The sequence below is a fragment of the Somniosus microcephalus genome, chromosome 7 (genome assembly GCF_052327205.1).
Source record: "Somniosus microcephalus isolate GS21.2 chromosome 7, FLI_Smic_1.0, whole genome shotgun sequence".
NCBI classification, from domain to species: Eukaryota; Metazoa; Chordata; class Chondrichthyes; order Squaliformes; family Somniosidae; genus Somniosus; species Somniosus microcephalus.
Window position 1 is genome coordinate 266,775,157 of NC_140993.1, and position 12,316 is coordinate 266,787,472.

A 12,316-nucleotide genomic window follows, 5' to 3' on the forward strand; every position below is an offset into this window, starting at 1 on the left:
GACCTTGTTGAGCCCGCCCAGTGGGCTCAGCAGGCCAATTAAGGGCCACCCGGCAACAGGTGATGTCACAGATTGACATTTCATCTGTCAAGAGCTTTTGACAGATGAAATATCAGCGTTTGACAGCTCTTTGAAGCTGTCCAACACTGACAATCTGTACACTAAGTTAATTCCTTCCTCTCAGGCTGATTTAGAGATCTCTCCAGAACAGAAAGCTGAATGCTGCAACTTTTGACAGATCGCGGCCATTTTGCTTTCTGTGCCGGTGAGATGAGGGACTCCCGAGACCTGAAGGAAGGAAGCCTGCATTAGTAAGTAAAGGTAAGCAAAACTTATTTAAACACTTTACACACACCAAACACACTTACCTTTGCACTCATGCACCCATCACTCACCTGAACACCGAACATCTCGAACCCTCCAAGCCCTTCAGCCCGACGGTCCGCCTCGCTAACTTGCCATGGTTTGGAGCCGTCGTGAATCCCACACTTCAGGGATAAAAATAGGGATTAGGCTAAAAACTGCCTGTTAACTACCTGTTAACAGGCAGTTAATTGACACTAATCCCCTTCCCGTCTTGGGGAGGCGGCACCCAGCACAGGTCGGGTACCCACCTCCTGTGAAACTGGCATGGAGGCGAGTTGGGGGCGGGATGAGTTTGTGCCCCCGATTTTGCGATTTTAACCCCCCACACGCCTCCACGGCCCGATGAAATTCGAGCCCAAAGAGTCTGCAAAGGGGGTGGGGTGGTGGGGATGGGATGTGGGGGTGGGGATGGGTGGAGATGGTGAGGTGGGTGGGGGTGGGATGGGTGGAGATGGTGGGGTGGGTGGTGGTGGGGATGGGTGGAGATGGTGGGGTGGGTGGTGGTGGGGATGGGTGGAGATGGTGGGGTGGGTGGTGGTGGGGATGGGTGGAGATGGTGGGGGTGGGGATGGGTGGAGATGGTGGGGGTGGGGATGGGTGGAGATGGTGGGGTGGGTGGGGGTGGGATGGGTGGAGATGGTGGGGTGGGTGGTGGTGGGATGGGTGGAGATGGTGGGGTGGGTGGTGGTGGGGTGGGTGGAGATGGTGGGGTGGGTGGTGGTGGGGTGGGTGGAGATGGTGGGGTGGGATGTGTGGGGATGGGGTGTGGGGGTGGGGATGGGTGGGATGTGTGGGGATGGGGTGTGGGGGTGGGGATGGGGTGTGGGGGTGGGGATGGGGTGTGGGGGTGGGGATGGGGTGTGGGGGTGGGGATGGGGTGTGGGGATGGGGGTGGATGTGATGGGAGGGGGTTGGGGTGGGGATGGGGTGTGTGGGGATGGGATGTGGGTGGGGACGGGGTGGGGTGTGGGGTTGGGGATGGGGTGTGGGGAGGGGGGGTGGATGTGATGTGGGGATGGGGTGTGAGGGCGGGGGTGGGGTGGGGGGGTGGATGGGATGTGGGTGGGGTGGGGATGGGTGTGGGGGGGTGGGGTGAGGGGGGGGGTGTGGGGATGGGGTGTGGGGTGTGGGGAGGGGGGGTGGATGTGATGTGGGGTTGGGGTGTGAGGGCGGGGGTGGGGCTGTGGATGGGATGTGAGTGGGGTGGGGATGGGTGTGGGGGTGAGGGGGTGTGGGGTGAGGGGGTGTGTGTGGGGATGGGGTGTAGGGTGTGGGGAGGGGGGGTGGATGTGATGGGATGGGGTGTGAGGGCGGGGGTGGGGTGGGGGGGTGGATGGGATGTGGGTGGGGTGGGGATGGGTGTGGGGGTGAGGGGGTGTGTGTGGGGATGGGGTGTGGGGAGGGGGGGTGGATGTGATGTGGGGATGGGGTGTGAGGGCGGGGGTGGGGTGGGGGGGTGGATGGGATGTGGGTGGGGATGGGTGTGGGGGTGAGGGGGTGTGGGGTGAGGGGGTGTGTGTGGGGATGGGGTGTGGGGTGTGGGGAGGGGGGGTGGATGTGATGTGGGGAGGGGGTTGGGGTGGGGAGGGGGGATACTATTGATTATCACCTCACCGATGACCTCTTTTCCTGCTGGCCACCATCCATGCTAAATGCAGTGCTGCTAGTTTCACTCCCATCCTCATCAGCTTCCGCTGACTTTCTATGTCCCAGAGAATCAATTTTAAGAGTCTTGTCCGCAGTCTTTCCCCTCCCGACCGCAGTGATCTCCTGCAGCCCCATTCTCTCCGCTCCACCATTGACAGCCGCTCCCTTCAGCTCCAGGCAGGTCCTCAGGCTGATTACAATTAGCCGCTAAATATTATTGATGTTCATATATTGAAGGTTTTTTTTTTAGAACGATGTTTTCGCCCATTCTTCACGTGACATTTTAAGGTCCAGCATTTTTGTGACCCACAAATTTAATTTTTTAAGTATTTTCTTTGATATCGTTTAACATTGAATAAACTAAAATAACCATTTGTTTTGCAGGGCAAGGTAATCCTGATTGCCGAGGACCAAGCAACAAATGAAATCGGAAGATTTTCAATTTTTGGAATAAATCAAATCATTGTTTCATGTAATTGGACAGCGGGTGTATCGAGTAAGATGGTTTGCCGAAGGTTTTAATATGTGTTTCTCCTTTGAAACTAAATCTTGAACAGATCATTTTTGTTCCTTTTTGTTTCACCAGACCTTGTTCTATATATTCATTAATATACGATGACTAATTATCGGTGCTTTTGATTTAACGGCACTTTTCACGTGATGTTAATGCAGGGGATATCCCACCCAGTCTAATCTCTCTCCCCTCACTCCCTGTACCGTTTAATATCCCACCCAGTCTAATCTCACTCTCCTGCTCGTTCCCCATACCATTCAATATCCCACCCAGTCTAATCCCACTTTCCCCTCACTCCCCGCACCCTTTAATATCCCACCCAGTCTAATCCCACTCTCCCCCTCACTCCCCGCACCGTTTAATATCCCACCCAGTTTAATCTCCCCTCACTCCCCGTACCCTTTAATATCCCACCCAGTCTAATCCCACTCTCCCCCTCACTCCCCGTACCCTTTAATATCCCACCCAGTCTAATCCCACTCTCCCCCTCACTCCCCATACCCTTTAATATCCCACCCAGTTTAATCCCACTCTCCTCCTCACTCCCCATACCCTTTAATGTCCCACCCAGTCTAATCCCACTCTCCTCCTCCCCATTCCCTCTAATATCCCACCCAGTCTAATCCCACTCTCCCCCTCACTCCCTGCACCCTTTAATATCCCACCCAGTCTAATCCCACTCTCCTGCTCACTCCCCGCACCCTGTAATATCCCACACAGTCTAATCCCACTCTCCCCCTCACTCCCCATACCCTTTAATATCCCACCCAGTCTAATCACACTCGCCCCTTCACTCCCTGTACCCTTTAATATCCCACCCAGTCTAATCCCACTCTCTCCCTCACTCCCCGCACCCTTTAATATCCCACCCAGTCGAATCCCACTCTCCCCCTCGCTCGCCACACGCTTCAATATCCCACCCAGTTTAATCCCACTCTCCTGCTCACTCCCTATATCATTTAATAGCCCACCCAGTCTAATCCCACTCTCCCCTCACTCCCCACACCCTTTAATATCCCACCCAGTCTAATCCCACTCTCCCCCTCACTCCCACACCCTTTAATATCCCACCCAGTCTAATCCCACTCTCCCTTCACTCCCCATACCCTTTACTATCCCACCCAGTCTAATCCCACTCTCCCCCTCACTCCCTGCACCCTTTAATATCCCACCCAGTCTAATCCCACTCTCCCCCTCACTCTCCATATCGTTTAATATCCCACCCAGTTTAATCCCACTCTCCCCCTCACTCCCCGTAGACTTTAATATCCCACCCAGTCTAATCCCGCTCTCCCCCTTCTCCCGTACCCTTTAATATCCCACCCAGTCTAATCCCACTCTCCATACCCTTTAATATCCCACCCAGTCTAATCCCACTCTCCCCTCACTCCCCATACCCTTTAATATCCCACCCAGCCCAATCCCACTCTCCCCCTCACTCGCCACACGCTTTAATATCCCACCCAGTCTAATCCCACTCTCCCCCTCACTCCCCATACCCTTTAATATTCCACCCAGTCTAATCGCACTCTCCCCTCACTCCCCACACCCTTTAATATCCCACCCAGTCTAATCCCACTCTCCTGCTCACTCCCCGTACCCTTTAATATCCCACCCAGTCTAAACCCACTCTCCCCCTCAACTCCCCGTACCCTTTAATATCCCGGCCAGTCTAATCCCACTCTCCGCTCACTCCCCGCACCCTGTAATATCCCACCCAGTCTAATCCCACTCTCCTGCTCACTCCCCGTACCCTTTAATATCCCACCCAGTCTAATCCCACTCTCCCCCTCACTCGCCACACGCTTTAATATCCCACCCAGTCTAATCTCACTCTCCCCCTCACTCCCCATACCCTTTAATATTCCACCCAGTCTAATCCCACTCTCCCGTCACTCCCCACACCCTTTAATATCCCACCCAGTCTAATCCCACTCTCCTGCTCACTCCCCGTACCCTTTAATATCCCACCCAGTCTAATCCCACTCTCCCCCTCAACTCCCCGTACCCTTTAATATCCCGGCCAGTCTAATCCCACTCTCCGCTCACTCCCCGCACCCTGTAATATCCCACCCAGTCTAATCCCACTCTCCTGCTCACTCCCCGTACCCTTTAATATCCCACCCAGTCTAATCCCACTCTCCTCCTCACTCCCCATACCCTTTAATATCCCACCCAGTCTAATCCCACTCTCCTCCTCACTCCCCATACCCTTTAATATCCCACCCAGTCTAATCCCACTCTCCCCCTCACTCCCGTACCCTTTAATATCCCACCCAGTCGAATCCCACTCTCCCTTCACTCCCCATACCCTTTACTATCCCACCCAGTCTAATCCCACTCTCCCCCTCACTCCCTGCACGCTTTAATATCCCACCCAGTCTAATCCCACTCTCCCCCTCACTCCCCATACCGTTTAATATCCCACCCAGTCTAATCCCACTCTCCCCCTCACTCCCCGTAGACTTTAATATCCCACCCAGTCTAATCCCGCTCTCCCCCTTCTCCCATACCCTTTAATACCCCACCCAGTCTAATCCCACTCTCCTGCTCACTCCCAATACACCTTTCATATCCCACCCAGTCTAATCCCACTCTCCTGCTCACTCCCCGTACCCTTTAATAACCCACCCAGTCTAATCCCACTCTCCCCTCACTCCCCACATCCTTTATTATCCCACCCAGTCTAATCCCACTCTCCTGCTCACTCCCCGTACACTTTAATATCCCACCCAGTCTAATCCCACTCTCGCTTCACTCCCCGTACCATTTAATATCCCACCCACTCTAATCACACTCTCCCCTCACTCCCCGCACCCTTTAATATCCCACTCTCCCCCTCACTCCCTGTACCCTTTAATATCCCACCCAGTCTAATCCCACTCTCCGCTCACTCCCCATACCTTTTAATATCCCACCCAGTCTAATCCCACTCTCCCCTCACTCTCCATACCCTTTAATATCCCACCCACTCACCGTACCCTTTCCACCCAGTCTAATCACACTCTCCCCCTCACTCCCCATACCCTTTAATATCCCACCCAGTCTAATCCCACTCTCCTCCCCATACCCTTTAATATCCCACCCAGTCTAATCCCACTCTCCCCTCACTTCCCGCAACCTTTAATATCCCACCCAGTCTAATCCCACTCTCCCCCTCACTCCCTGCACCCTTTAATATCCCACCCAGTCTAATCCCACTCTCCCCCTCACTCCCCACACCCTTTAATATCCCACCCAGTCTAATCCCACTCTCTCCCTCACTCCCCGTACCCTTTAATATCCCACCCAGTCTAATCCCACTCTCCCCCTCACTCCCCACACCCTTTACTATCCCATCCAGTCTAATCCCACTCTCCCCCTCACTCCCGTACCCTTTAATATCCCACCCAGTCTAATCCCACTCTCCCTTCACTCCCCATACCCTTTACTATCCCACCCAGTCTAATCCCACTCTCCCCCTCACTCCCTGCACGCTTTAATATCCCACCCAGTCTAATCCCACTCTCCCCCTCACTCCCCATACCGTTTAATATCCCACCCAGTCTAATCCCACTCTCCCCCTCACTCCCCGTAGACTTTAATATCCCACCCAGTCTAATCCCGCTCTCCCCCTTCTCCCATACCCTTTAATATCCCACCCAGTCTAATCCCACTCTCCATACCCTTTAATATCCCACCCAGTCTAATCCCACTCTCCCTTCACTCCCCATACCCTTTACTATCCCACCCAGTCTAATCCCACTCTCCCCCTCACTCCCTGCACGCTTTAATATCCCACCCAGTCTAATCCCACTCTCCCCCTCACTCCCCATACCGTTTAATATCCCACCCAGTCTAATCCCACTCTCCCCCTCACTCCCCGTAGACTTTAATATCCCACCCAGTCTAATCCCGCTCTCCCCCTTCTCCCATACCCTTTAATATCCCACCCAGTCTAATCCCACTCTCCATACCCTTTAATATCCCACCCAGTCTAATCCCACTCTCCCCTCACTCCCCATACCCTTTAATATCCCACCCAGTCTAATCCCACTCTCCTCTTCACTCCCCATACCCTTTAATATCCCACCCAGTCTAATCCCACTCTCCCCTCACTCCCCACATCCTTTAATATCCCACCCAGTCTAATCCCACTCTCCTGCTCACTCCCCGTACCCTTTAATATCCCACCCAGTCTAATCCCACTCTCCTGCTCACTCCCCATACCCTTTAATATCCCACCCAGTCTAATCCCACTCTCCTGCTCACTCCCCGTACCTTTTAATATCCCACCCAGTCTAATCCCACTCTCGCCTCACTCCCTGTACCCTTTAATATCCCACCCAGTCTAATCCCACTCTCCGCTCACTCCCCATACCTTTTAATATCCCACCCAGTCTAATCCCACTCTCCCCTCACTCTCCATACCCTTTAATATCCCACCCAGTCTAATCCCACTCTCCTCCTCACTTCCCGCACCCTTTAATATCCCACCCAGTCTAATCCCACTCTCCTGCTCACTCCCCATACCCTTTAATATCCCACCCAGTCTAATCACACTCTCCCCCTCACTCCACGCACCCTTTAAAATCCCACCCAGTCTAATCCCACTCTCCCCCTCACTCCCCGCACCCTTTAATATCCCACCCAGTCTAATCCCACTCTCCCCCTCGCTCGCCACACGCTTTAATATCCCACCCAGTCTAATCCCACTCTCCCCCTCACTCCCACACCCTTTAATATCCCACCCAGTCTAATCCCACTCTCCTGCTCACTCCCCATACCCTTTAATATCCCACCCAGTCTAATCCCACTCTCCTGCTCACTCCCCGTACCTTTTAATATCCCACCCAGTCTAATCCCACTCTCCCCTCACTCTCCATACCCTTTAATATCCCACCCACTCCCCGTACCCTTTCCACCCAGTCTAATCCCACTCTCCTCCTCACTCCCCATACCCTTTAATATCCCACCCAGTCTAATCCCACTCTCCTCCTCACTTCCCGCACCCTTTAATATCCCACCCAGTCTAATCCCACTCTCCCCCTCACTCCCCATACCCTTTAATATCCCACCCAGTCTAATCACACTCTCCCCCTCACTCCCCGCACCCTTTAACATCCCACCCAGTCTAATCCCACTCTCCCCCTCACTCCCCGCACCCTTTAATATCCCACCCAGTCTAATCCCACTCTCCCCCTCGCTCGCCACACGCTTTAATATCCCACCCAGTCTAATCCCACTCTCCCCCTCACTCCCACACCCTTTAATATCCCACCCAGTCTAATCCCACTCTCCCCCTCCCCGCACCATTTAATATCCCACCCAGTCTAATCCCACTCTCCCCCTCCCCTTACCCTTTGATATCCCACCCAGTCTAATCCCACTTGCCCCCTCACTCCCTGCCCCCTTTAATATTCCACCCAGTCTAATCTCACTCTCCCCTCACTCCCCGTACCATTTAATATCCCACCCAGTCCAATCCCACTCTCGCCTCACTCCCCGCACCCTTTAATATCCTACCCAGTCTAATCCCACTCTCCCCTCACCCCCCGTACCCTTTAATATCCCACCCAGTCTAATCCCACTCTCCCCCTCACTCCCCATACCGTTTAATATCCCACCCAGTCTAATCCCACTCTCCCCCTCACTCCCCACACCCTTTAATATCCCACCCAGTCTAATCCCACTCTCCTGCTCACTCCCCGCACCCTTTAATATCCCACCCAGTCTAACCCCACTCTCCTCCTCCCCATACCCTTTAATATCCCACCCAGTCTAATCCCTCTCCCCTCACTCCCCACACCCTTTAATATCCCACCCAGTCTAATCCCACTCTCCTGCTCACTCCCCATACCCTTTAATATCCCACCCAGTCTAATCACACTCTCCCCCTCACTCCCCATACCCTTTAATATCCCACCCAGTCTAATCCCACTTTCCCGCTCACTCCCCGTGCCCTTTAATATCCCAACCAGTCTAATCCCACTCTCCCCCTCACTCCCCACACCCTTTAATATCCCACCCAGTCTAATCCCACTCTCCCCTCACTCTCCATACCCTTTAATATCCCACCCACTCCCCGTACCCTTTCCACCCAGTCTAATCCCACTCTCCTCCTCACTCCCCATACCCTTTAATATCCCACCCAGTCTAATCCCACTCTCCTCCTCACTTCCCGCACCCTTTAATATCCCACCCAGTCTAATCCCACTCTCCTGCTCACTCCCCATACCCTTTAATATCCCACCCAGTCTAATCACACTCTCCCCCTCACTCCCCGCACCCTTTAAAATCCCACCCAGTCTAATCCCACTCTCCCCCTCACTCCCCGCACCCTTTAATATCCCACCCAGTCTAATCCCACTCTCCCCCTCGCTCGCCACACGCTTTAATATCCCACCCAGTCTAATCCCACTCTCCCCCTCACTCCCACACCCTTTAATATCCCACCCAGTCTAATCCCACTCTCCTGCTCACTCCCCATACCCTTTAATATCCCACCCAGTCTAATCCCACTCTCCTGCTCACTCCCCGTACCTTTTAATATCCCACCCAGTCTAATCCCACTCTCCCCTCACTCTCCATACCCTTTAATATCCCACCCACTCCCCGTACCCTTTCCACCCAGTCTAATCCCACTCTCCTCCTCACTCCCCATACCCTTTAATATCCCACCCAGTCTAATCCCACTCTCCTCCTCACTTCCCGCACCCTTTAATATCCCACCCAGTCTAATCCCACTCTCCCCCTCACTCCCCATACCCTTTAATATCCCACCCAGTCTAATCACACTCTCCCCCTCACTCCCCGCACCCTTTAACATCCCACCCAGTCTAATCCCACTCTCCCCCTCACTCCCCGCACCCTTTAATATCCCACCCAGTCTAATCCCACTCTCCCCCTCGCTCGCCACACGCTTTAATATCCCACCCAGTCTAATCCCACTCTCCCCCTCACTCCCACACCCTTTAATATCCCACCCAGTCTAATCCCACTCTCCCCCTCCCCGCACCATTTAATATCCCACCCAGTCTAATCCCACTCTCCCCCTCCCCTTACCCTTTGATATCCCACCCAGTCTAATCCCACTTGCCCCCTCACTCCCTGCCCCCTTTAATATTCCACCCAGTCTAATCTCACTCTCCCCTCACTCCCCGTACCATTTAATATCCCACCCAGTCCAATCCCACTCTCGCCTCACTCCCCGCACCCTTTAATATCCTACCCAGTCTAATCCCACTCTCCCCTCACCCCCCGTACCCTTTAATATCCCACCCAGTCTAATCCCACTCTCCCCCTCACTCCCCATACCGTTTAATATCCCACCCAGTCTAATCCCACTCTCCCCCTCACTCCCCACACCCTTTAATATCCCACCCAGTCTAATCCCACTCTCCTGCTCACTCCCCGCACCCTTTAATATCCCACCCAGTCTAACCCCACTCTCCTCCTCCCCATACCCTTTAATATCCCACCCAGTCTAATCCCTCTCCCCTCACTCCCCACACCCTTTAATATCCCACCCAGTCTAATCCCACTCTCCTGCTCACTCCCCATACCCTTTAATATCCCACCCAGTCTAATCACACTCTCCCCCTCACTCCCCATACCCTTTAATATCCCACCCAGTCTAATCCCACTTTCCCGCTCACTCCCCGTGCCCTTTAATATCCCACCCAGTCTAATCCCACTCTCCCCCTCACTCCCCACACCCTTTAATATCCCACCCAGTCTAATCCCACTCTCCCCCTCACTCCCCATACCCTTTAATATCACACCCAGTCTAATCCCACTCTCCTGCTCACTCCCCATACCCTTTAATATCCCACCCAGTCTAATCACACTCTCCCCCTCACTCCCCATACCCTTTAATATCCCACCCAGTCTAATCCCACTCTCCCCCTCACTCCCCGTGCCCTTTAATATCACACCCAGTCTAATCCCACTCTCCCCCTCACTCCCCACACCCTTTAATATCCCACCCAGTCTAATCCCACTCTCCCCTCACTCCCCATACCCTTTAATATCCCACCCAGTCTAATCCCACTCTCCCCCTCACTCCCCATACCCTTTAATATCACACCCAGTCTAATCCCACTCTCCCTCTCACTCCCTATAACCTTTAATATCCCACAGTCTAATCACACTCTCCCCCTCACTCCCCATACCCTTTAATATTCCACCCAGTCTAATCCCACTCTCCCGCTCACTTCCCACACCCTTTAACATTCCTCTTTTTTAAGGAATGGTCTAATTCCTTTTTATTGATGGATTCTGCTTCATAACAGTTTGTGGCACAGAATTCACATTCTAACCATCCTTTGTGCAAACATATTTTTTCTAACCTCTCCTTCAATTCTCTTTATGATTATCTTAAATTCCTGCCCTCTCGTTACCGACCAATGGAAGCAGTCGATCATTATTTAACTCCGCGTAATCCAACACAATCTTGGCGACCTCCATTAGCTTAACCCTTAACCTCCTCACCTGGCGAAAGTAGCCCTCACTTCTCACTTCTCACCCTGGTAACATCCCAGTCACTCTACTCCGAAGCTTTTGCTTTTGTTTTATATCCGTGTTGTCCAATAGAAACCGCTGACTTGTCACAAGTGTTGCTATGGAGACAGTTTTACCCACATGCACTAATTTTAGTAGGAAATGCCTGACACACAATCCAGGTAAATGTACTTTACATGTTTATAATTACTGAACGAACATCTCCCATCATTCACTGACCAAGGAAGTAAAACACTCACACTCTGCTTTTCATTTTACTAGCCAACACAGAAAAAGGTTAATGTTCACACATATGGTGTGTAATTATTGAGATCAACAACTACATAAGACCAATGACGGCGTGTATGATTCATTTTATGTTTACTAGTTAGACATTTTGATTCCCAATTGGCTAGTGGTCTATGTATTTGACAGCCCTGGTTTATATCTTTCCTATGCCCAAAACTGTACCCAATACTTGACCTGCAGCCAAACTAAGGTCCTGTAGAAATTCAACATTACCTCGCACTTGCATTCTGTGTCCCTAAACACAATAGCAAGGATTCTGTTTGCCTTTTCATGGTTTTATCCACCTGCCCTGCCACCTATGTACCTGCGCATGAAGGGCTCTCTGCTCTGTGAGAGATCTTATCATTTGTAGTACTGTTAACTGTTCTAACTTGCAAAATGCATTACTTCACATTTCCTGTGTTGAGCTGCAACTATAATTAAATCAATGGGAATTTTTAAGAATGATTTTGATTAGATGTAAAATAAAGACTTTCAATGACATTAAATTGCTCAGGTGTTGAATAAAAATTTATTTTAGAAAAAAAAAAATTGGTATGGCTCAGTTCACAAGATTAGTTATAAAGTTTTGGGAATATAAATTCCAGTACCCATTTTCCTAGTGTTGATGATCAATTGCGTTGAGGCAGTAATCACTCGCAAATAATCTGTCTGCTCTTGCTTACCTGTAATCGGGGCTCCCGTTAAAGAAAGTTGTCCCAATGGATGTGGAACCAGTGCACTTGTGATCAGACTTTAAACAAACCCCCTCTCTCCCCCCTCCCCCAGCAGAAGGTAGGGCGGGCGCCCCACGACACCCCAACCTTTCCGCTGGCCGGTCGTGAGCGGAAAACCTGGTAAATGAAGGTGAATGATGTTTCTCGCCACTTGCGCTGCAAGATCAAAAGCACAAGTGCGGGGCCCTGTAGCGGTCCGAGCAGACGGAAGGGAACCTCAACGCACTTTCTGAATCTCAAAAGGTGTCAGCTGTGGCGCAGTGGGTAGCACTCTTGTCTCTGA

At 52.3% G+C, this 12,316-nt stretch overlaps 1 protein-coding gene across 1 annotated transcript in view; it reads left to right on the forward strand.

Moving 5' to 3' along the window:
• pkhd1l1.1 (PKHD1 like 1, tandem duplicate 1) overlaps positions 1-11,805 on the forward strand; it is a 248,397-nt gene extending 236,592 nt beyond the window's left edge. Inside the window, exon 80 of the mRNA XM_085993995.1 lies at positions 2,398-11,805. The gene's annotated coding sequence lies outside the window, so the exon portion shown is untranslated. The remainder of the gene's footprint in view (positions 1-2,397) is intronic.
• The last annotated feature ends 511 nt before the right edge of the window (positions 11,806-12,316 follow it).